Raw genomic sequence first — 25,888 nt, forward strand, 5'->3', positions numbered from 1 at the left:
GGAGGGTGGTAGTGAGTGAATGAATTAATGGACGAAGGAGCGAACGAAACAGCGGAGAGAGCGGGTAGGGGAGTGAGCAGTGAGCGAGGGTGGTAAGTGAATGAGCGAACAAGCGATAGAACGCAGAGAGAGCAGAGGCTGAGGGGTGGTGAGGAGGGGTGAGCACAGGGAGTGAATGAGTGAAGGGTGAGAGCACAGGGAGTGAATGAGTGAAGGGTGAGCGAGAGGAGAGTGGGGAGGAGAGCGAGTCGAGCACGTGGGAGGGGGGGGGGGGTGAGAGGGGAGGGTGAAGGGGTGGTGGTGAGGGGGGTGATGATGGTGGTGATGGGGGTGGTGATGGTGGTAGTGGTGAGCGAGTGAATGAATGAGGGAGTGAGTGAATGAGCGAGCGAGCGAAATAGCGAGCAGGGGGGAGTGAGGGGGGAGCGAGGGGAAGGGTGAGGGGGTGGTGATGGTGGTGGTGAAGGAGTGAGTGAATGAGTGAGCGGAGAGAGCGAGAGGAGAGCGAGCAGAGGGAGTGAGCCAAGAGTGAGGGGAGGGTGAGGGGAAGGTTGAGGGGAAGGGTGAGGGGAGGGGTGAGGGGAGGGTGAGGGGAAGGGTGAGGGGAGAGCGAGGGGGTGGTGAAGGGGTGGTGATGGTGAAGGAGTGAGTGAATGAGTGAGTGCAGGAGTGAGTGAATGCAGGAGTGAGTGAATGAGTGAAGTAGTGAGCGAGGGGAGGGCGAGCGGGTGGTGTGGGGAAGGGTGAGGTGATGGTGGCGATGGTGAAGGAGTGAGTGAATGAGTGAGCGGAGAGAGCGAGAGGAGAGCGTGCGGAGGGGAGTGAGCCAAGAGTGAGGGGAGGGTGAGGGGTGGGTGAGGGAAGGGTGAGGGGGTGGTGATGGTGGTGGTGAAGGAATGAGTGAATGAGTTAGTGAATGAGTGAGCGAGGGGAGGGCGAGGGGGTGGTGTGGGGAAGGGTGAGGGGGTGGTGATGGTGGTGGTGAAGGAGTGAGTGAATGAGTTAGTGAATGAGTGAGCGAGGGGAGGGCGAGGGGGTGGTGTGGGGAAGGGTGAGGGGGTGGTGATGGTGGTGGTGAAGGAGTGAGTGAATGAGTTAGTGAATGAGTGAGCGAGGGGAGGGCGAGGGGGTGGTGTGGGGAAGGGTGAGGGGGTGGTGATGGTGGTGGTGAGGGAGTGAGTGAAGGAGTGAACGAGGGCGAGGGGAGGGGGTAGTGATAGTAGCGGTGAGGGAGTGAGTGAAGGAGTGAGTGAATGAGCGGAGAGAGCGAGAGGAGAGCGAGCAGGGGGAGTGAGCCAAGAGTGAGGGGAGGGCGAGGGGGTGGTGAGGGGAAGGGTGATGGTGGTGGTGATGGTGGTGGTGAAGGAGTGAGTGAATGAGTTAGTGAATGAGTGAGCGAGGGGAGGGCGAGGGGGTGGTGAGGGGAAGGGTGAGGGGGTGGTGATGGTGGTGGTGAAGGAGTGAGTGAAGGAGTGAACGAGGGCGAGCGGAGGGGGTAGTGATAGTAGCGGTGAGGGAGTGAGTGAATGAGTGAGCGGAGAGTGCGAGGGGAGAGCGAGCAGGGGGAGTGAGCCGAGAGCGAGGGGCGGGTGAGGGGAGAGCGAGGGGAGGGTGAGGGGGTGGTGATGATGATGATGGTGGTGGTGAGGAGGAGGAGGGGTGAGTGAGTGAGGCGACACGGCCGCCATACTTGCACCTCACAACTCGCCTCACCGCGCCACGCTCCTCACCCCTCTCGTTACCTCTTCCCCTACTCTCAACAAACTCGGCCAGCCACCACCGCATTAAATTAACAACAAACAAACAAACAACAGCCGTCTCAATGTAACCCGGCAAGCAACGAGGAAATCCAAACCTCGAATCTCCTCAGGAAAAAAAAAAACTCCCCCACCCCACCTCCTCAGCGGCTTACACAGGCCCGGCATTTTTCCCGCCATCACCACCGCTCACCTCCCCCTCTCTTCTTCTTCCTCCTCCTCCTCGTCGTCGTCGTCGCCGTATGATGATGATGATTATCGTCGTTGCGTTATCCTCGTCTAATCCACCACCTCGTCCCACCTCCTCCACCACCACCTCCTCCTCCGACCTCGTCAGGCGCGGCAGGGCCACGCCATCACCACCACCACCACCTCCTCCCCCCCCACTCCCTCTCTCTCTCTTTAACCCGGTGACGGTAGCGACGGTGTTCAGCGAAGACGTCGATGTAGCCCCGGCCGCTCTTGACCGAGAGGGGAGAGCGAGTGTGTGTGTGAGAGAGAGAGAGATGAGAGTTAAGAGGAGAGAGAGAGAGAGAAGAGAGAGAGAGAGATGGGGAGAGAGCGCGCGCGGCGGAACAAAGGGAGCAGCCGAGCCCGGGCTGAGGCCGGACGTGACGCGGGGCCCCGGACAATGGCGGACGCGGCGATGCAGGGTCCGGGGCCCCCCTCGGCGAGGTGGTGGGAGGGGGGGGGGAGAGCGTGCGTGGGGCGGGGCGATGGGGATTGGGGCGGGGCTATGAGGTGGGGAGCGGGGGTGATGGGGGGGGTGATGGGGGGGGTGATGGGGAGTGGGGGGTGATGGGGGGGGGTGATGGGGAGGGGGGGGGTGATGGGGAGGGGGGGTGATGGGGGGGGTGATGGGGGGGGGGGTGATGGGGAGGGGGGGTGATGGGGAGGGGGCGTGATGGGTGATGGGGGGGTGATGGGGGGAGGGGGGTGATGGGGGGGGGGTGATGGGGGGAGGGGGGTGATGGGGAGGGGGGGTGATGGGGAGGGGGGTGATGGGGAGTGGGGGGTGATGGGGGGAGGGGGGTGATGGGGGGAGGGGGGTGATGGGGAGGGGGGGTGATGGGGAGGGGGGTGATGGGGAGTGGGGGGTGATGGGGGGAGGGGGGTGATGGGGGGAGGGGGGTGATGGGGAGGGAGGGGGTGATGGGGGGGTGATGGGGGAGTGGTGGGTGGAGGGGGGTGATGGGGAGTGGGGGGTGATGGGGAGTGGGGGGTGATGGGGAGGGGGGGTGATGGGGAGGGGGGGTGATGGGGGGGTGATGGGGGAGTGATGGGGGGAGTGATGGGGGGAGGGGGGTGATGGGGAGGGAGGGGTGATGGGGAGGGGGTGATGGGGGGTGATGGGGAGTGGGGGGTGATGGGGGGGTGATGGAGGAGTGATGGGGGGAGGGGGGTGATGGGGAGTGGGGGGTGATGGGGAGTGGGGGGTGATGGGGAGTGGGGGGTGATGGGGAGTGGGGGGTGATGGGGAGTGGGGGGTGATGGAGAGGGGGTGATGGGGGGGTGATGGGGGGGTGATGGGGAGGGGGGTGATGGGGGGTGATGGGGAGTGGGGGGTGATGGGGAGTGGGGGGTGATGGGGGGGGAGGGGTGATGGGGGGGAGGGGTGATGGGGGGAGGGGGTGATGGGGGGAGGGGGTGATGGGGGGAGGGGGGTGATGGGGAGGGGGGGTGATGGGGGGAGGGGGGTGATGGGGAGTGGGGGGGGGGGGAGGGGTGATGGGGAGTGGGGGTGATGGGGAGGGGGGGTGATGGGGGGGTGATGGGGAGGGGGGTGATGGGGGGTGATGGGGAGGGGGGGTGATGGGGAGGGGGGGTGATGGGGGGGTGATGGGGGGGTGATGGGCAGGGGGGTGATGGGGGGGAGGGGGGTGATGGGGGGGGAGGGGGGATGGGGAGTGGGGGGTGATGGGGGTGATGGGGGGGAGGGGGGTGATGGGGGGGAGGGGGATGATGGGGAGTGGGGGGTGATGGGGAGGGAGGGGTGATGGGGAGGGGGGTGATGGGGAGGGGGGGTGATGGGGGTGATGGGGGGGAGTGGGGTGATGGGGAGGGGGGTGATGGGGAGGGGGGTGATGGGGAGGGGGGGTGATGGGGAGTGGGGGGTGATGGGGGTGATGGGGGGGAGTGGGGGTGATGGGGAGGGGGGTGATGGGGAGGGGGGTGATGGGGAGGGGGGTGATGGGGAGGGGGGGTGATGGGGAGTGGGGGGTGATGGGGGTGATGGGGGGGAGTGGGGGTGATGGGGGGGAGGGGGGTGATGGGGAGGGGGGGTGATGGGGGTGATGGGGGGGAGTGGGGTGATGGGGAGGGGGGTGATGGGGAGGGGGGTGATTGGGGGGTGATGGGGAGGGGGGTGATGGGGAGGGAGGTGATGGGGAGTGGGGGGTGATGGGGGTGATGGGGGGGAGTGGGGTGATGGGGAGTGGGGTGATGGGGAAGGGGGTGATGGGGAGGGGGGTGATGGGGAGGGGGGTGATGGGGAGGGGGGTGATGGGGAGTGGGGGGTGATGGGGAGGGGGGGTGATGGGGGTGATGGGGGGGAGTGGGGGTGATGGGGGGAGGGGGGTGATGGGGAGGGGGGTGATGGGGAGGGGGGGTGATGGGGAGGGGGGTGATGGGGAGGGGGGTGATGGGGAGTGGGGGGTGATGGGGAGGGGGGGTGATGGGGAGGGGGGGTGATGGGGGTGATGGGGGGGAGTGGGGGTGATGGGGGGAGGGGGGTGATGGGGAGGGGGGTGATGGGGAGGGGGGTGATGGGGAGGGGGGTGATGGGGAGGGCGAGAATGGTGATGAGGAAGGACGATGGGGAGGGGCGATGGGGAGGGGCGATGGAGAGGGAGGCAGGGCGATTAGTGGGCGTGGTGAAGGGGAGGTTTCGGGGGGGAGGGGGGTAGGAGGGGAGGTTGAGGGGGGGGGTGGACGGGTGGGCAGGGGAGGTGGAGGGGTGATTAGTGGGAGTGGTGGACGGGGAGGTTGAGGGGGTTGGGGGGGGGGGCTAGGAGGGTGGGAGGGGAGATTGAGGGAGTGGGTGGGAAGAGGAGGTTAGGGGGGGGGGGGGTGGAGAGAGAGGAGGTGGAGGGGTGGGCAGGGGAGGCGGAGGGGGTGGAAGGGGAGGTTGGGAGAGTTGGGGGGGGGGGCTAGGAGGATGGGTGAGAGGGGAAATTGCGGGGGGGGGGGTAGAGGAGGGATGAGCAGGGGAGGCGGAGGGGGTGGAAGGGAGGAGGGGCGGGAGGAGGTTGGGGAGGAGGTGGATCGGGGATGAGGGTGAGGTTGGAGGTGGGGAGGGTGGAAGGGGGGGGGGGTTGGGGGGGAGTGGGAGGGGGGGGTGGTGCAGAAGTGGATGGGGGATGTTGGGGGTGGTGGAGGGGTAGGGAGGGGTGGGAGTGGGAGTGGGGTGGGAGGGGAGTAGGGAGAGGTTTAGGTATGGGGGGGTGGAAGGGGGGGTAGGATGGAACGGGAGGTGCGGGAGGGGATGGAAGTAGACGTGGGGGGAGGGGATGCGAGAGAAGTGGATGGGGAAGGGTGGGGGAGTGGAGGGTCAAGGGGGGGGGGTTGTGGGGGGAGGCGTGGGGGGATGAGGTTTGGGAGTGGGTGAATGGATGGAGGGAGGCGGGGGTGTAGAGGTGATTGGAAGAGAATTGTAAAAAAAAGGGATGAATGGGGTGGGGTGGGTGAGAGGGGAGGGATTGACAAGGTAAGAAGAGGGTGAATAGGGAGGGAGAAGGGGGGAGGTGAGTGGAGGGGCTGAGAGGTGGAGGGGTGGAGTGAGAATGGGGGGATTAGACTTTGGGGACTGCTAAGGGGAGGAAGAGAGAATTTGTCACTAAATTATTGTTATGAAGGACGCCCATTGGTGCGGCCTTCATAACACATCCTTACAGAAGAAAGCCGATTCCTTAAAACGTCGCCAATTATGAAGTGGACCAGATCGGGCTTTTTAATTAAACATACCCTATGCAATTTGTTAAAGTAAATCAACCTTTGCACCCTGTATAACGATGACCCGATGTGTCCCGAATTTTGGATCACCCTGTATAACAATACCCCTATGTGTCCTGACTTTTGGGCCACCCTGTATAACAATAACCCTATGTGTCCTGACTTTTGGGCCACCCGGTATAACAATAACCCTATGTGTCCTGACATTTGGGCCACCCTGTATAACAATAACCCTATGTGTCCTGACTTTTGGGCCACCCTGTATAACAATACCCCTATGTGTCCTGACTTTTGGGCCACTCTGTATAACAATACCCCTATGTGTCCTGACTTTTGGGCCACCCTCTATAACAACACCCCTATGTTTCGTGACTTTTGGGCCACCCGCTATAACAACACCCCCTATGTGTCCTGACTTCTGGGCCACCTTGAATAACAACACCCCTATGTGTCCTGACTTCTGGGCCACCCTGTATCATAACAATACCCCTATGGGTCCTGACTTTTGGGCCATCCTGTATCATAACAATAACCCTATGTGTCCTGACTTTTGGGCCACCCTCTATAACAACACCCCTATGTGTCGTGACTTTTGGGCCACCCTGTATAACAATAACCCTATGTGTCCTGACTTTTAGGTCACCCTGTATAACAATACCCCTATGTGTCCTGACTTTTGGACCACACTGCATAACAATACCCCCTATGTGTCTTGCCTTTTGGGCCACCCTGTATAACAAAAACCCTATGTGTCCTGACTTTTGGGCCACCCGGTATAACAACACCCCCTATGTGCCCTGACTTTTGGGCCACCCTGTATAACAATAACCCTATGTGTCCTGACTTTTGGCCCACCCTGTATCATAACAATACCCCTATGTGTCCTGACTTTTGGGCCACCCTGTATAACAATAACCCTAAGTGTCCTGAATTTTTGGCCCACCCTGTATCATAACAATAACCCTATGTGTCCTGACTTTTGGGCCACCCTGTATCATAACAATACCCCTATGTGTCCTGACTTTTGTGCCACCCTCTATAACAACACCCCTATGTGTCGTGACTTTTGGGCCACCCGCTATAACAACACCCCTATGTGTCCTGACTTCTGGGCCACCCTGCATCATAACAATAACCCTATGTGTCCTGACTTTTGGGCCACCCTGTATAACAATACCCCTATGTGTCCTGACTTTTGGACCACCCTGTATAACAATATCCCTATGTGTCCTGACTTTTGGGCCACCCTGTAAAACAACACCCCCTATGTGTCCTGACTTTTGGGCCACCCTGTATAACAATAACCCTATCTGTCCTGACTCCTGGGCCACCCTGTATAACAATACCCCTATGTGTCCTGACTTTTGGGCCACCCTGTATCATAAATACACTCCTATGTGTCCTGACTTCTGGGCCACCCTGCATAACAACACCCCTTTGTGTCCTGACTTTTGGGCCACCCTGTATCATAACAATACCCCTATGTGTCCTGACTTTTGGGCCATCCTGTATCATAACAATAACCCTATGTGTCCTGACTTTTGGGCCACCCTGTACCATGACAATATCCCTATGTGTCCTGACTTTTGGGCCACCCTGTATCATAACAATACGCCTATGTGTCCTGACTTTTGGGCCACCCTCTATAACAACACCCCTATGTGCCCTGACTTTTGGGCCACCCTGTATAAGAATAACCCTATATGTCCTGACTTCTGGGCCACCCTGTATAACAATATCCCTATGTGTCCTGACTTTTGGGCCACCCTGTATCTTAAAAATACCCCTATGTGTCCTGACTTTTGAGCCACCCTGTATCATAACAATAACCCTGTGTCCCTACTTTTGGGCCACCCTGTATCATAACAATACCCCTGTGTGTCCTGACTTTTGGGCCACCCTGTATAACAATAACCCTATGTGTCCTGACTTTTGGCCCACCCTGTATCATAACAATAACCCTATGTGTCCTGACTTTTGGGCCACCCTGTATCATAACAATACCCCTATGTGTCCTGACTTTTGATCCACCCTCTATAACAACACCCCTATGTGTCGTGACTTTTGGGCCACCCGCTATAACAACACCCCCTATGTGTCCTGACTTCTGGGCCACTTTGAATAACAACACCCCTATATGTCCTGACTTCTGGGCCACCCTGTATCATAACAATAACCCTATGTGTCCTGACTTTTGGGCCACCCTGTATAACAATAACCCTATGTGTCCTGACTTTTGGCCCACCCTGTATCATAACAATAACCCTATGTGTCCTGACTTTTGGGCCACCCTGTATCATAACAATACCCCTATGTGTCCTGACTTTTGATCCACCCTCTATAACAACACCCCTATGTGTCGTGACTTTTGGGCCACCCGCTATAACAACACCCCCTATGTGTCCTGACTTCTGGGCCACCCTGTATCATAAATACACTCCTATGTGTCCTGGCTTCTGGGCCACCCTGCATAACAACACCCCTTTGTGTCCTGACTTTTGGGCCACCCTGTATCATAACAATACCCCTATGTGTCCTGACTTTTGGGCCATCCTGTATCATAACAATAACCCTATGTGTCCTGACTTTTGGGCCACCCTGTACCATGACAATAACCCTATGTGTCCTGACTTTTGGGCCACCCTGTATCATAACAATACGCCTATGTGTCCTGACTTTTGGGCCACCCTCTATAACAACACCCCTATGTGTCCTGACTTTTGGGCCACCCTGTATAACTACATCCTCTATGTGTCCTGACGTTTGGGCCACCCTGTATCATAACAATACCCCTATGTGTCCTGACTTTTGGGCCACCCTGTATCATAACAATAACCCTATGTGTCCTGACTTTTGGGCCACTCTGTATAACAATACCCCTATGTGTCCTGACTTTTGGGCCACCCTCTATAACAACACCCCTATGTTTCGTGACTTTTGGGCCACCCGCTATAACAACACCCCCTATGTGTCCTGACTTCTGGGCCACCTTGAATAACAACACCCCTATGTGTCCTGACTTCTGGGCCACACTGTATCATAACAATACCCCTATGGGTCCTGACTTTTGGGCCATCCTGTATCATAACAATAACCCTATGTGTCCTGACTTTTGGGCCACACTGTATAACAACACCCCTATGTGTCCTTACTTTTGGGCCACCCTCTATAACAACACCCCTATGTGTCGTGACTTTTGGGCCACCCTGTATAACAATAACCCTATGTGTCCTGACTTTTAGGTCACCCTGTATAACAATACCCCTATGTGTCCTGACTTTTGGACCACACTGCATAACAATACCCCCTATGTGTCTTGCCTTTTGGGCCACCCTGTATAACAAAAACCCTATGTGTCCTGACTTTTGGGCCACCCGGTATAACAACACCCCCTATGTGCCCTGAGTTTTGGGCCACCCTGTATAACAATAACCCTATGTGTCCTGACTTTTGGCCCACCCTGTATCATAACAATACCCCTATGTGTCCTGACTTTTGGGCCACCCTGTATAACAATAACCCTAAGTGTCCTGACTTTTGGCCCACCCTGTATCATAACAATAACCCTATGTGTCCTGACTTTTGGGCCACCCTGTATCATAACAATACCCCTATGTGTCCTGACTTTTGAGCCACCCTCTATAACAACACCCCTATGTGTCGTGACTTTTGGGCCACCCGCTATAACAACACCCCCTATGTGTCCTGACTTCTGGGCCACCCTGTATCATAAATACACTCCTATGTGTCCTGGCTTCTGGGCCACCCTGCATAACAACACCCCTTTGTGTCCTGACTTTTGGGCCACCCTGTATCATAACAATACCCCTATGTGTCCTGACTTTTGGGCCATCCTGTATCATAACAATAACCCTATGTGTCCTGACTTTTGGGCCACCCTGTACCATGACAATAACCCTATGTGTCCTGACTTTTGGGCCACCCTGTATCATAACAATACGCCTATGTGTCCTGACTTTTGGGCCACCCTCTATAACAACACCCCTATGTGTCCTGACTTTTGGGCCACCCTGTATAACTACATCCTCTATGTGTCCTGACGTTTGGGCCACCCTGTATCATAACAATACCCCTATGTGTCCTGACTTTTGGGCCACCCTGTATCATAACAATAACCATATGTGTCCTGACTTTTGGGCCACTCTGTATAACAATACCCCTATGTGTCCTGACTTTTGGGCCACCCTCTATAACAACACCCCTATGTTTCGTGACTTTGGGCCACCCGCTATAACAACACCCCCTATGTGTCCTGACTTCTGGGCCACCTTGAATAACAACACCCCTATGTGTCCTGACTTCTGGGCCACCCTGTATCATAACAATACCCCTATGGGTCCTGACTTTTGGGCCATCCTGTATCATAACAATAACCCTATGTGTCCTGACTTTTGGGCCACACTGTATAACAACACCCCTATGTGTCCTTACTTTTGGGCCACCCTCTATAACAACACCCCTATGTGTCGTGACTTTTGGGCCACCCTGTATAACAATAACCCTATGTGTCCTGACTTTTAGGTCACCCTGTATAACAATACCCCTATGTGTCCTGACTTTTGGACCACACTGCATAACAATACCCCCTATGTGTCTTGCCTTTTGGGCCACCCTGTATAACAAAAACCCTATGTGTCCTGACTTTTGGGCCACCCGGTATAACAACACCCCCTATGTGCCCTGACTTTTGGGCCACCCTGTATAACAATACCCCTATGTGTCCTGACTTTTGGCCCACCCTGTATCATAACAATACCCCTATGTGTCCTGACTTTTGGGCCACCCTGTATAACAATAACCCTAAGTGTCCTGACTTTTGGCCCACCCTGTATCATAACAATAACCCTATGTGTCCTGACTTTTGGGCCACCCTGTATCATAACAATACCCCTATGTGTCCTGACTTTTGAGCCACCCTCTATAACAACACCCCTATGTGTCGTGACTTTTGGGCCACCCGCTATAACAACACCCCTATGTGTCCTGACTTCTGGGCCACCCTGCATCATAACAATAACCCTATGTGTCCTGACTTTTGGGCCACCCTGTATAACAATACCCCTATGTGTCCTGACTTTTGGACCACCCTGTATAACAATATCCCTATGTGTCCTGACTTTTGGGCCACCCTGTAAAACAACACCCCCTATGTGTCCTGACTTTTGGGCCACCCTGTATCATAAATACACTCCTATGTGTCCTGGCTTCTGGGCCACCCTGCATAACAACACCCCTTTGTGTCCTGACTTTTGGGCCACCCTGTATCATAACAATACCCCTATGTGTCCTGACTTTTGGGCCATCCTGTATCATAACAATAACCCTATGTGTCCTGACTTTTGGGCCACCCTGTACCATGACAATACCCCTATGTGTCCTGACTTTTGGGCCACCCTGTATCATAACAATACGCCTATGTGTCCTGACTTTTGGACCACCCTCTATAACAACACCCCTATGTGTCCTAACTTTTGGGCCACCCTGTATAACTACATCCTCTATGTGTCCTGACGTTTGGGCCACCCTGTATCATAACAATACCCCTATGTGTCCTGACTTTTGGGCCACCCTGTATCATAACAATAACCCTATGTGTCCTGACTTTTGGGTCACCCTGTATAACAATAACCCTATGTGTCCAGACATTTGGGCCACCCTGTATAACAATAACCCTATGTGTCCAGACATTTGGGCCACCCTGTATCATAACAATACCACTATGTGTCCTGACTTTTGGGCCACCCTGTATCATAACAATAACCCTATGTGTCCTGACTTTTGGACCACCCTGTATAACAATAACCCTATGTGCCCTGACTTTTGGGCCACCCTGTATAAGAATAACCCTATATGTCCTGACTTCTGGGCCACCCTGTATAACAATATCCCTATGTGTCCTGACTTTTGGGCCACCCTGTATCTTAAAAATACCCCTATGTGTCCTGACTTTTGAGCCACCCTGTATCATAACAATAACCCTGTGTCCCTACTTTTGGGCCACCCTGTATCATAACAATACCCCTGTGTGTCCTGACTTTTGGGCCACCCTGTATAACAATAACCCTATGTGTCCTGACTTTTGGCCCACCCTGTATCATAGCAATAACCCTATGTGTCCTGACTTTTGGGCCACCCTGTATCATAACAATACCCCTATGTGTCCTGACTTTTGATCCACCCTCTATAACAACACCCCTATGTGTCGTGACTTTTGGGCCACCCGCTATAACAACACCCCCTATGTGTCCTGACTTCTGGGCCACTTTGAATAACAACACCCCTATATGTCCTGACTTCTGGGCCACCCTGTATCATAACAATAACCCTATGTGTCCTGACTTTTGGGCCACCCTGTATAACAATACCCCTATGTGTCCTGACTTTTGGACCACCCTGTATAACAATAACCCTATGTGTCCTGACTTTTGGCCCACCCTGTATCATAACAATAACCCTATGTGTCCTGACTTTTGGGCCACCCTGTATCATAACAATACCCCTATGTGTCCTGACTTTTGATCCACCCTCTATAACAACACCCCTATGTGTCGTGACTTTTGGGCCACCCGCTATAACAACACCCCTATGTGTCCTGACTTCTGGGCCACTTTGAATAACAACACCCCTATGTGTCCTGACTTCTGGGCCACCCTGTATCATAACAATAACCCTATGTGTCCTGACTTCTGGGCCACCCTGTATCATAACAATACCCCTATGTGTGTCCTGACTTTTGGGCCACCCTGTATAACAACACCCCTATGTGTCCTGACTTTTGGGCCACCCTGTATCATAAATACACTCCTATGTGTCTGGCTTCTGGGCCACCCTGCATAACAACACCCCTTTGTGTCCTGACTTTTGGGCCACCCTGTATCATAACAACACCCCTATGTGTCCTGACTTTTGGGCCATCCTGTATCATAACAATAACCCTATGTGTCCTGACTTTTGGGCCACCCTGTACCATGACAATAACCCTATGTGTCCTGACTTTTGGGCCACCCTGTATCATAACAATACGCCTATGTGTCCTGACTTTTGGGCCACCCTCTATAACAACACCCCTATGTGTCCTGACTTTTGGGCCACCCTGTATAACTACATCCTCTATGTGTCCTGACGTTTGGGCCACCCTGTATCATAACAATACCCCTATGTGTCCTGACTTTTGGGCCACCCTGTATCATAACAATAACCCTATGTGTCCTGACTTTTGGGTCACCCTGTATAACAACACCCCTATGTGTCCTGACTTTTGGGCCACCCTGTATAACAATAGCCCTATGTGTCCTGACTTTTGGGCCACCCTGTATCATAACAATACCACTATGTGTCCTGACTTTTGGGCCACCCTGTATCATAACAATAACCCTATGTGTCCTGACTTTTGGGCCACCCTGTATCATAACAATACCACTATGTGTCCTGACTTTTGGGCCACCCTGTATCATAACAATAACCCTATGTGTCCTGACTTTTGGGTCACCCTGTAAAACAACATTCCCTATGTGTCCTGACTTTTGGACCACCCTGTATAACAATAACCCTAGGTGTCCATACTTTTGGGCCACCCGGTATAACAACATCCCCTATGTGTCCTGACTTTTGGGCCACCCTGTATAACAATAAACCTATGTGTCTTGACTTTTGGGCCACCCTGTATAACAATACCCCTATGTGTCCTGACTTTTGGGCCACCCTGTATCATAACAATACCCCTATGTGTCCCGACTTTTGGGCCACCCTGTATAACAACACCCCCTATGTGTCCTGACTTTTGGGCCACCCTGTATAACAATAACCCTATGTGTCCTGACTTCTGGGCCACCGTGTATCATAACAATACCCCTATGTGCCCTGACTTTTGGGCCACCCTGTATAACAATACCCCCTATGTGTCCTGACTTTTGGGCCACACTGTATAACAACACCCCTATGTGTCCTGACTTTTGGGCCACCCTGTATCATAAATACACTCCTATGTGTCCTGGCTTCTGGGCCACCCTGCATAACAACACCCCTATGTGTCCTTACTTTTGGGCCACCCTGTATCATAACAATACCCCTATGTGTCCTGACTTTTGGGCCACCCTGTATAACAATACCCCTATGTGTCCTGACTTTTGGACCACCCTGTATAACAATAACCCTATGTGTCCTGACTTTTGGCCCACCCTGTATCATAACAATAACCCTATGTGTCCTGACTTTTGGGCCACCCTGTATCATAACAATACCCCTATGTGTCCTGACTTTTGATCCACCCTCTATAACAACACCCCTATGTGTCGTGACTTTTGGGCCACCCGCTATAACAACACCCCTATGTGTCCTGACTTCTGGGCCACTTTGAATAACAACACCCCTATGTGTCCTGACTTCTGGGCCACCCTGTATCATAACAATAACCCTATGTGTCCTGACTTCTGGGCCACCCTGTATCATAACAATACCCCTATGTGTGTCCTGACTTTTGGGCCACCCTGTATAACAACACCCCTATGTGTCCTGACTTTTGGGCCACCCTGTATCATAAATACACTCCTATGTGTCTGGCTTCTGGGCCACCCTTCATAACAACACCCCTTTGTGTCCTGACTTTTGGGCCACCCTGTATCATAACAATACCCCTATGTGTCCTGACTTTTGGGCCATCCTGTATCATAACAATAACCCTATGTGTCCTGACTTTTGGGCCACCCTGTACCATGACAATAACCCTATGTGTCCTGACTTTTGGGCCACCCTGTATCATAACAATACGCCTATGTGTCCTGACTTTTGGGCCACCCTCTATAACAACACCCCTATGTGTCCTGACTTTTGGGCCACCCTGTATAACTACATCCTCTATGTGTCCTGACGTTTGGGCCACCCTGTATCATAACAATACCCCTATGTGTCCTGACTTTTGGGCCACCCTGTATCATAACAATAACCCTATGTGTCCTGACTTTTGGGTCACCCTGTATAACAATAACCCTATGTGTCCAGACATTTGGGCCACCCTGTATAACAATAACCCTATGTGTCCAGACATTTGGGCCACCCTGTATCATAACAATACCACTATGTGTCCTGACTTTTGGGCCACCCTGTATCATAACAATAACCCTATGTGTCCTGACTTTTGGGCCACCCTGTATCATAACAATACCACTATGTGTCCTGACTTTTGGGCCACCCTGTATCATAACAATAACCCTATGTGTCCTGACTTTTGGGTCACCCTGTAAAACAACATTCCCTATGTGTCCTGACTTTTGGACCACCCTGTATAACAATAACCCTAGGTGTCCATACTTTTGGGCCACCCGGTATAACAACATCCCCTATGTGTCCTGACTTTTGGGCCACCCTGTATAACAATAAACCTATGTGTCTTGACTTTTGGGCCACCCTGTATAACAATACCCCTATGTGTCCTGACTTTTGGGCCACCCTGTATCATAACAATACCCCTATGTGTCCCGACTTTTGGGCCACCCTGTATAACAACACCGCCTATGTGTCCTGACTTTTGGGCCACCCTGTATAACAATAACCCTATGTGTCCTGACTTCTGGGCCACCATGTATCATAACAATACCCCTATGTGCCCTGACTTTTGGGCCACCCTGTATAACAATACCCCCTATGTGTCCTGACTTTTGGGCCACACTGTATAACAACACCCCTATGTGTCCTGACTTTTGGGCCACCCTGTATCATAAATACACTCCTATGTGTCCTGGCTTCTGGGCCACCCTGCATAACAACACCCCTATGTGTCCTTACTTTTGGGCCACCCTGTATCATAACAATACCCCTATGTGTCCTGACTTTTGGGCCACCCTGTACCATGACAATACCCCTATGTGTCCTGACTTTTGGGCCACCCTCTATAACAACACCTCTATGTGTCCTGACTTTTGGGCCACCCTGTATAACTACATCCCCTATGTGTCCTGACGTTTGGGCCACCCTGTATCATAACAATACCCCTATGTGTCCTGACTTTTGGGCCACCCTGTATCATAACAATAACCCTATGTGTCCTGACTTTTGGGCCACCCTGTATCATAACAATACCCCTATGTGTCCTGACTTCTGGGCCACGCTGTATAACAATATCCCCTATGTGTCCTGACTTTGGGCCACCCTGTATAACAATAACCCTGTGTGTCCTGACTTTTGGGCCACCCTGTATAACAACACCCCTATGTGTCCTGACTTTGGGCCACCCTGTATAACAATAACCCTATGTGCCCTGACTTTTGGGCCACCCTGTTTAACAATAACCCTATGTGTCCTGACTTCTGGGCCACCCTGTATAACAATATCCCTATGTGTCCTGACTTTTGGGCCACCCTGTATCATAACAATAACCCTGTGTCCTGACTTTTGGGCCACCCTGTATCATAACAATACCCCTATGTGTCCTTACTTTTGGGCCACCCTCTATAACAACACGCCCTATGTGTCCTGACTTCTGGGCCACCTTGAATAACAACACCCCTATGTGTCCTGACTTCTGGGCCACCCTGTATCATAACAATAACCCTATGTGTCCTGACTTTTGGGCCACCCTGTATAACAATAGCCCTATGTGTCCTGACTTTTGGACCACCCTGTATAACAATACCCCTATGTGTCCTGACTTTTGGACCACCCTGTATAACAATAACCCTATGTGTCCTGACTTTTGGGCCACACTGTATAACAATAACCCTATGTGTCCTGACTTCTGGGCCACCCTGTATCATAACAATACCCCTATGTGTCCTGACTTTGGGGCCACGCTGTATAACAATACCCCTATGTGTCCTGACTTTTAGGCCACTCTGTATAACAATACCCCTATGTGTCCTTACTTTTGGACCACCCTGTATAACAATACCCCCTATGTGTCCTGACGTTTGGGACACCCGGTATAACAACACCCCCTATATCTCCTGACTTCTGGGCCACCCTGTATCATAACAATACCCCTATGTGTCCTGACTTTTGGGCCACCCTGTATCATAACAACACCCCTATGTGTCCTGACTTCTGGGCCACCCTGTATCATAACAATAACCCTATGTGTCCTGACTTTTGGGCCACCCTGTATAACAATACCCCTATGTTTCCTGATTTTTGGACCACCCTGTATAACAATACCGATATGTGTCCTGACTTTTGGGCCACCCTGTATAACAACACCCCCTATGTGTCCTGACTTTTTGGCCACCCTGTATAACAATAACCCTATGTGTCCTGACTTCTGGGCCACCTTGTATCATTACAATACCCCTATGTGTCCTGACTTTGGGGCCACGCTGTAAAACAATACCCCTATGTGTCCTGACTTTTGGGCCACCCTTTATAACAATACCCCCTATGTGTCCTGACTTTTGGGCCACACTGTATAACAACACCCCTATGTGTCCTGACTTTTGGGCCACCCTGTATCATAAATACACTCCTATGTGTCCTGGCTTCTGGGCCACCCTGTATAACAACACCCCTATGTGTCCTTACTTTTGGGCCACCCTGTATCATAACAATACCCCTATGTGTCCTGACTTTTGGGCCACCCTGTACCATGACAATACCCCTATGTGTCCAGACTTTTGGGCCACCCTGTATCATAACAATACCCCTATGTGTCCTGACTTCTGGGCCACCCTGTATAACAATAACCCTATGTGTCCTGACTTTGGGCCACCCTGTATAACAATATCCCCTATGTGTCCTGACTTCTGGGCCACGCTGTATAACAATACCCCTATGTGTCCTGACTTTGGGCCACCCTGTATAACAATAACCCTATGTTCCCTGACTTTTAGGCCACCCTGTTTAACAATAACCCTATGTGTCCTGACTTCTGGGCCACCCTGTATAACAATATCCCTATGTGTCCTGACTTTTGGGCCACCCAGTATCATAACAATAACCCTGTGTCCTGACTTTTGGGCCACCCTGTATCATAACAATACCCCTATGTGTCCTGACTTTTGGGCCACTCTGTATAACAATACCCCCTATGTGTCCTTACTTTTGGGCCACCCTCTATAACAACACCCCTATGTGTCGTGACTTTTGGGCCACCCGCTATAACAACACGCCCTATGTGTCCTGACTTCTGGGCCACCTTGAATAACAACACCCCTATGTGTCCTGACTTCTGGGCCACCCTGTATCATAACAATAACCCTATGTGTCCTGACTTTTGGGCCACCCTGTATAACAATAGCCCTATGTGTCCTGACTTTTGGACCACCCTGTATAACAATACCCCTATGTGTCCTGACTTTTGGGCCACACTGTATAACAATAACCCTATGTGTCGTGACTTCTGGGCCACCCTGTATCATAACAATACCCCTATGTGTCCTGACTTTTGGGCCACCCTGTATAACAATAACCCTGTGTGTCCTGACTTTCGGGCCACTCTGTATAACAATACCCCTATGTGTCCAGACATTTGGGCCACCCTGTACAACAACACCCCCTATGTGCCCTGACTTTGGGCCACCCTGTAAAACAATAACCCTGTGTGTCCTGACTTTTGGGCCACTCTGTATAACAATACCCCTATGTGTCCAGACATTTGGGCCACCCTGTATAACAACACCCCCTATGTGTCCTGACTTTTTGCCCCCCCCCCCTGTATAACAATAACCATGTGTGTCCTGACTTTTAGGCCACCCTGTTTAACAATAACCCTGTGTCCTGACTTCTGGGCCACCCTGTATAACAATATCCCTATGTGTCCTGACTTTTGGGCCACACTGTATAACAATAACCCTATGTGTCCTGACTTTTGGGCCACCCTGTATCATAACAATACCCCTATGTGTCCTGACTTTTGAGCCACCCTGTATCAGAACAATACCCCTGTGTCCTTACTTTTGGGCCACCCTGTATCATAACAATAACCCTATGTGTCCTGACTTTTGAGCCACCCTCTATAACAACACCCCTATGTGTCGTGACTTTTGGGCCACCCGCTATAACAACACCCCCTATGTGTCCTGACTTCTGGGCCACCTTGAATAACAACACCCCTATGTGTCCTAACTTCTGGGCCACCCTGTATCATAACAATAACCCTATGTGTCCTGACTTTTCGGCCACCCTGTATAACAATACCCCTATGTGTCCTGACTTTTGAACCACCCTGTATAACAATACCCCTATGTGTCCTGACTTTTGGACCACCCTGTATAACAACACCCCCTATGTGTCCTGACTTTTGGGCCACCCTGTATAACAATAACCCTATGTGTACTGACTTTTGGGCCACCCTGTATAACAATAGCCCCTATGTGTCCTGGCTTCTGGGCCACCCTGTATCATAACAATACGCCTATGTGTCCTGACTTTTGGGCCACCCTGTATCATAACAATAACCCTATGTGTCCTGACTTTTGGGCCACCCTGTATCATAACAATAACCCTATGTGTCCTGACTTTTGGGCCACCCTGTATAACAATAGCCCTATGTGTCCTGACTTTTGGACCACCCTGTATAACAATACGCCTATGTGTCCTGACTTTTGGGCCACCCTGTATAACAATAACCCTATGTGTCCTGACTTCTGGGCCACCCTGTATCATAACAATACCCCTATGTGTCCTGACTTTGGGGCCACGCTGTATAACAATACCCCTATGTGTCCTGACTTTTGGGCCACCCTGTATAACAATACCCCCTATGTGTCCTGACTTTTGGGCCACCCTGTATCATAACAATACCCCTATGGGTCCTGACTTTTGGGCCATCCTGTATCATAACAATGCCCCTATGTGTCCTGACTTTTGGGCCACCCTGTATCATAACAATACCCCTGTGTGTCCTGACTTTTGGGCCACCCTATATAACAACACCCCTATGTGTCCTGACTTTTGGGCCACCCTGCATAACTACATCCCCTAAGTGTCCTGACTTTTGGGCCACCCTGTATCATAACAATACCCCTATGTGTCCCGACTTTTGGGCCACCCTGTATCATAACAATATCCCTATGTGTCCTGACTTTTGGGCCACCCTGTATCATAACAATAACCCTATGTGTCCTGACTTTTAGGCCACCCTGTATTATAATAATACCCCTATGTGTCCTGACCTTTGGGCCACCCTCTATCATAACAATACCCCTATGTGTCCTGACTTTTGGGCCACCCTGTATCATAACAATACCCCTATGTGTCCTGACCTTTGGGCCACCCTCTATCATAACAACACCCCTATGTGTCCTGACTTTTGGGCCACCCTGTATAACTACATCCCCTATGTGTCCTGAATTTTGGGCCACCCAGTATTATAACAATACCCCTATGTGTCCTGACTTTTGGGCCACCCTGTATCATAACAATACCCCTATGTGTCTTGACTTTTGGGCCACCCTGTATAACAATAACCCTATGTGTCCTGACTTTTGGGCCACCCTGTATCATAACAATACCCCTATGTGTCCTGACTTTTGGGCCACCCTGTATAACAATACCCCTATGTGTCCTGACTTTTGGGCCACCCTGTATCATAACAATACCCCTATGTGTCTTGACTTTTGGGCCACCCTGTATAACAATAACCCTATGTGTCCTGACTTTTGGGCCACCCTGTATCATAACAATACCCCTATGTGTCCTGACTTTTGGGCCACCCTGTATAACAATACCCCTATGTGTCCTGACTTTTGGGCCACTCTGTATAACAATACCCTCTTTGTGTCCTGACTTCTGGGCCACCCTGTATCATAACAATACCCCTATGTGTCCTGACTTTTGGGCCACCCTGTGTCGTGGTTTCCAGGAGGCTTGCGACTGAACACGGCACCCCTTCAACCCCACTCACTCAATAGGTACAGCCTCCGGGGCTAAGGGGCCGTCCATAAATGACGTCACGCGATTTCGGACCCCCCCCCCCCCCCATCGTCACACGGCGTCACGAAAAATCAGACCCACCCCCCCCCCTCAAATATGACGTCACAAAGCTCTTCCCCCCCCCCAAAAAAAAAACTAAAACATGCTTCAAATCGCATTAAACTATTAGTCATTGCAGCGCGTATTTAATGTGCCGCTTACACTCTGATGTTGTGGGAGAAAGCATTTATTACAAAGTCTATTTAATTAAGCAGAACGTGTTGTGTCTATGTTTATTTATAAAGTTGCAGCATTTTGATGTGACGTCACATTTCTCAAACCTCCCCCTCCCCCCTCGTCACACATCGTCACAAATGTCTGACCCCCAATCCCACAACCCCCCCCGCCCCCCCCCCCGTTGCGTGACGTCATTTATGGACGGCCCCTAACGTGCCCTCTATCACTCGGGGTAATCTTAGAGCCATAATAAAGGATTTTTTTCGGGGTGTTAGATCGCGTTATTTATAAGTGTGTCGTAACCCTCCACCACCCGACACGGCCAATCAGCAAACAAAAATTGTCACGTTGACAAAAGACAAAATTAGTTCGCTACTATTTTAGCCCCCAACACCTGTGTGTGTTTTTGAAGAGTGAATCCACGACATTTACAGTTTGAGGAGTACGACGTTTCGCTGGTAATCACATCCAGCATCATCGGGAAATTCGCCAGAATTTCGCCAGAATTGCCCGATGATGCTGGATGTCATTACCAGCGACACGTCACACTACTCCTCAAACTGTAAATGTCGTGGATTCACTCTTCAACAACACCAGCGGTGTTGGGGGCTAAAGTAGTAGTGAACTAATTTCGCCTTTTGTCAACGTGACACTTTATTTCGCTGATTTGGCCGTGTCGGGTGGGTGGGGAGGGTTACGAGACACGTTTATAAATAACGCGATTTAACACCCTCCCAAAAAACCTTCATTACGAATAATATTGGTCGCGAAAGCCTGCCGCGTGTTAATCTTAGAGCCCTCTGGCTAGGGGTGACCTAGGGGAGGCCGACTGACCCGACCCCAGGCCAGGGTACAGGCTCCTTGACCACTGGTCCACGCTGGGCCCCGGCACTTACAAGGACGTCCGGATCGAGGTACCCAGGGTCCTAGCCTAGCCGGTCTTTGGGTCTTCGTCACCGTAGCACTGCCTCGAGCCGCCCGCGGTACCGCCCCCTTTCTGGAACCTTCCAGGGGATCCTGGAAAGCCCCCCCCGCCCCCGACCCCCAGCCCCTGACCTGGGGTAGGGAACCCGGCCTCTCTCTGGTCCGGCTCTCTCTCCATCCCCATCGTACAGGCTGGCACCCCCTGCAGATCCCTGGCCGTAACTGCAGGTAAGTGCCCATAGGCGGTGTGTGCATACGTATTTCCGACGCTACACCTGTATAACAATAACCCCTATGTGTCCTGACTTCTGGGCCACCCTGTATAACAATAACCCTATGTGTCCTGACTTTTGGGCCACCCTGTATAACGATAACCCTATGTGTCCTGACTTTTGGGCCACCTTGTATAACAATACCTCCTATGTGTCCTGACTTTTGGGCCACCCTGTATAACAATATACCCTATGTGTCCTGACTTTTGGACCACCCTGTATAACAATAACCCCTATGTGTCCTGGCTTTTGGGCCACCCTGTATGACAATAACCCTATGTGTCCTGACTTTTGGGCCACCCTGTATGACAATAACCCTATGTGTCCTGACTTTTGGGCCACCCTGTATAACAATACCTCCTATGTGTCCTGACTTTTGGGCCACCCTGTATAACGATAACCCTATGTGTCCTGACTTTTGGGCCACTCTGTATAACAATAACCCTATGTGTCCTGACTTTTGGGCCACCCTGTATAACAATAACCCTATGTGTCCTGACTTTTGGACCACCCTGTATAACAATAACCCCTATGTGTCCTGGCTTTTGGGCCACCCTGTATAACAATACCTCCTATGTGTCTTGACTTCTGGGCCACCCTGTATGACAATAACCCTATGTGTACTGACTTTTGGGCCACCCTGTATGACAATAACCCTGTGTCCTGACTTTTGGGCCACCCTGTATAACAATACCTCCTATGTGTCCTGACTTTTGGGCCACCCTGTATAACAATAACCCTATGTGTCCTGACTTTTGGACCACCCTGTATAACAATAACCCTATGTGTCCTGACTTTTGGGCCACTCTGTATAACAATAACCCTATGTGTCCTGGCTTTTGGGCCACCCTGTATAACAATACCTCCTATGTGTCTTGACTTTTGGGCCACCCTGTATAACAATAACCCTATGTGTCCTGACTTTTGGGCCACCCTGTATATTAACAACGAGCTTGTTTGCCCATCCTCGGACGGAAGCTTTAATATTTACGAAAAAATTTGAGCGGAGTAAAATTCTATCTTGTGTACATTTAATTGCAGTGATACTTGCACGAAAGTAAGTCATCAAACACTTCACTGCAGGGATTCTCACACAAAACTAAGTTAAAATAAACACCTAACTTCAGTTTGATTTAAAGCTTTCGTGACTGCAGGGATTCATATTCTTGGTTCTTTCGGTAAAAGTCGTCACCACCACGTAGAAGAGAAAACAATAAAATAATAAAAATATTTAATAATAATATTCGACTGTTGTGGTTGTAACACCTGATGATGATTGCTTGTGTTGCAGTCGAAACGTCGTGCGAATTTTATTGTTTTATATTTTTATTATTTTATTGTTTCCCTTCTGCGTGGTGACTTTACCGAAAGAACCAAGAATGCCTAACTTAATGTCACTTGCAGCACTGTGCATAAACTGATCGACAATGTGTTGAAAATTTACCGCTCTGATACTTTTTTCTCTCATGATTTCGGTTTGCTGGGGTTGAAATGAATTGGAATTCGATGCAATATCTGGAAAATCACCGAGATAATATCTATTTTACTAAAATGTCGAAGAATAAATTAGACTTACCTTTCATCTCAAGTGCTGAATAAGTAAATGAAGACACCAAATCCACTTTGTCGCTGCGTATAAATTGTTTTTAATTAGATTCGCTTTTCAATCAAGAAACGTGAAACTTAAAGCGAATTTGAGAAATAAAAAAATATTTTTTCAGCTCGACGTTCATCTGCGTGTTGTGTAAAAATCCACCCGCTCATGAATATTCATGAGCGGGTGGGGGGTGCGGCATTTGGTGTGACGTCACGCGCGTTACACACAGACATTCTTAGCTCATTACAGTAGTAATATCTCAATGTGTCCTGATCTTTGGGTCACCCCGTATAACAATAATCCTACGTGTCCTGACTTTTGGGCCACCTTGTATAACAACAATAACCCTATGTGTCCTGACTTTTGGGCCACCCTGTATAACAATAACCCTATGTGTCCTGACTTTTGGGCCACCCTGTATGACAATAACCCTGTGTCCTGACTTTTGGGCCACCCTGTATAACAATAACCCTATGTGTCCTGACTTTTGGGCCACCCAGTATAATAACAATCACCCTATGTGCCCTGACCTTTGGGCCACTCTGTTCTCCGACCGTACTTGACCACGACGTTAGCCTTGAGCTGGACTCGAACTCGGGGGGGCTCGTTGGCCGGTTCGCAGCGGCAGACGGTGCTAACCGCTGCGCCACCGCTCCCCCTCCGCCCCCCCCGACGACCCCGTGATTCGCACGTCACGATGAGCCCATCACTCGCCGCCGCTAATCTCCAAATCAGCGCCAAGGCACGTGGTCACACACAGACGCCACGTGAAGACTCCTCCCCATCCTCCCTTCGGCAACGCCCACTGCGAAAACAGTCTCCGCTCCTCCTCCCCTGTCATCATCACCGCCCTCTCATCATCACTCGCTCATCATCATCATCACTACCACCACCCTCTCATCATCAACACCCAGTCACCATCACCACCATCTCACCATCACCACCATCTCATCATCAACACCCTCTCATCATCACCACCCTCTCACCATCACCACCCACTCACCATCACCACCCACTCACCATCACCACCCACTCACCATCATCACCACCCACTCACCATCACCACCCTCTCATCATCAACACCCAGTCACCATCACCACCCTCTCACCATCACCACCCTCTCACCATCAACACCCTCTCACCACCCACTCACCATCACCACCCACTCACCATCACCACCCACTCACCATCATCACCACCCACTCACCATCACCACACTCACCATCACCACCCACTCACCATCATCACCCACTCACCATCATCACCACCCTCTCACCATCACCACCCTCTCACCATCACCACCCACTCACCATCAACACCAACTCATCATCACCACCCTCTCACCATCACCACCCACTCACCATCATCACCCACTCACCATCATCACCACCATCTCACCATCACCACCCACTCACCACCACCCACTCACCATCATCACCCACTCACCATCACCACACACTCACCACCACCCACTCACCATCATCACCACCCTCTCATCATCACCACCCAGTCACCATCACCACCCACTCACCATCACCACCCTCTCATCATCACCACCCAGTCACCATCACCACCCACTCACCATCACCACCCACTCACCATCACCATCACCACCCACTCACCATCACCACCCTCTCACCATCACCACTCTCTCACCATCACCACCCACTCACCATCACCACCCTCTCACCATCACCACCCTCTCACCATCACCACCCACTCACCATCACCACCCACTCACCATCACCACACACTCACCATCACCACCCACTCACCATCACCACCCTCTCACCATCACCACCCACTCACCATCACCATCACCACCCTCTCACCATCACCACCCTCTCACCATCACCACCCTCTCACCATCACCACCCTCTCACCATCACCACCCACTCACCATCACCACCCACTCACAATCAACACCCACTCACCATCACCACTCTCTCACCATCACCACCCTCTCACCATCACCACCCTCTCACCATCACCACCTTCTCACCATCACCACCCACTCACCATCACCACTCTCTCACCATCACCACCCTCTCACCATCACCACCTTCTCACCATCACCACCATCACCCTCTGTAGATGTCCACTAGATGTTGTGTCCTGTAGACGTCCACTAGATGTTGTCCTGTAGATGTCCACTTGATATTGTGTCCTGTAGTTGTTGTGTTCTGTAGATGTCCACTAGATGTTGTGTCCTGTAGATGTCCACTAACTAGATGTTGTGTCCTGTAGATGTCCACTAGATATTGTGTCCTGTAGATGTCCTCTAGACGCTGTGT

At 51.7% G+C, this 25,888-nt stretch overlaps 1 protein-coding gene across 1 annotated transcript in view; it reads right to left on the reverse strand.

The window, feature by feature from the left end:
• LOC116957071 (activity-dependent neuroprotective protein a-like) overlaps positions 1-2,414 on the reverse strand; it is a 33,746-nt gene extending 31,332 nt beyond the window's left edge. Inside the window, exon 1 of the mRNA XM_076055061.1 lies at positions 1,951-2,414. The gene's annotated coding sequence lies outside the window, so the exon portion shown is untranslated. The remainder of the gene's footprint in view (positions 1-1,950) is intronic.
• Between the last annotated feature and the right edge of the window lie 23,474 nt (positions 2,415-25,888).

Source organism: Petromyzon marinus, chromosome 69 (assembly GCF_048934315.1).
Source record: "Petromyzon marinus isolate PM22_M1 ecotype Great Lakes invasive population chromosome 69, UKy_Petmar_22M1.pri1.0, whole genome shotgun sequence".
Classification (NCBI taxonomy): Eukaryota; Metazoa; Chordata; class Hyperoartia; order Petromyzontiformes; family Petromyzontidae; genus Petromyzon; species Petromyzon marinus.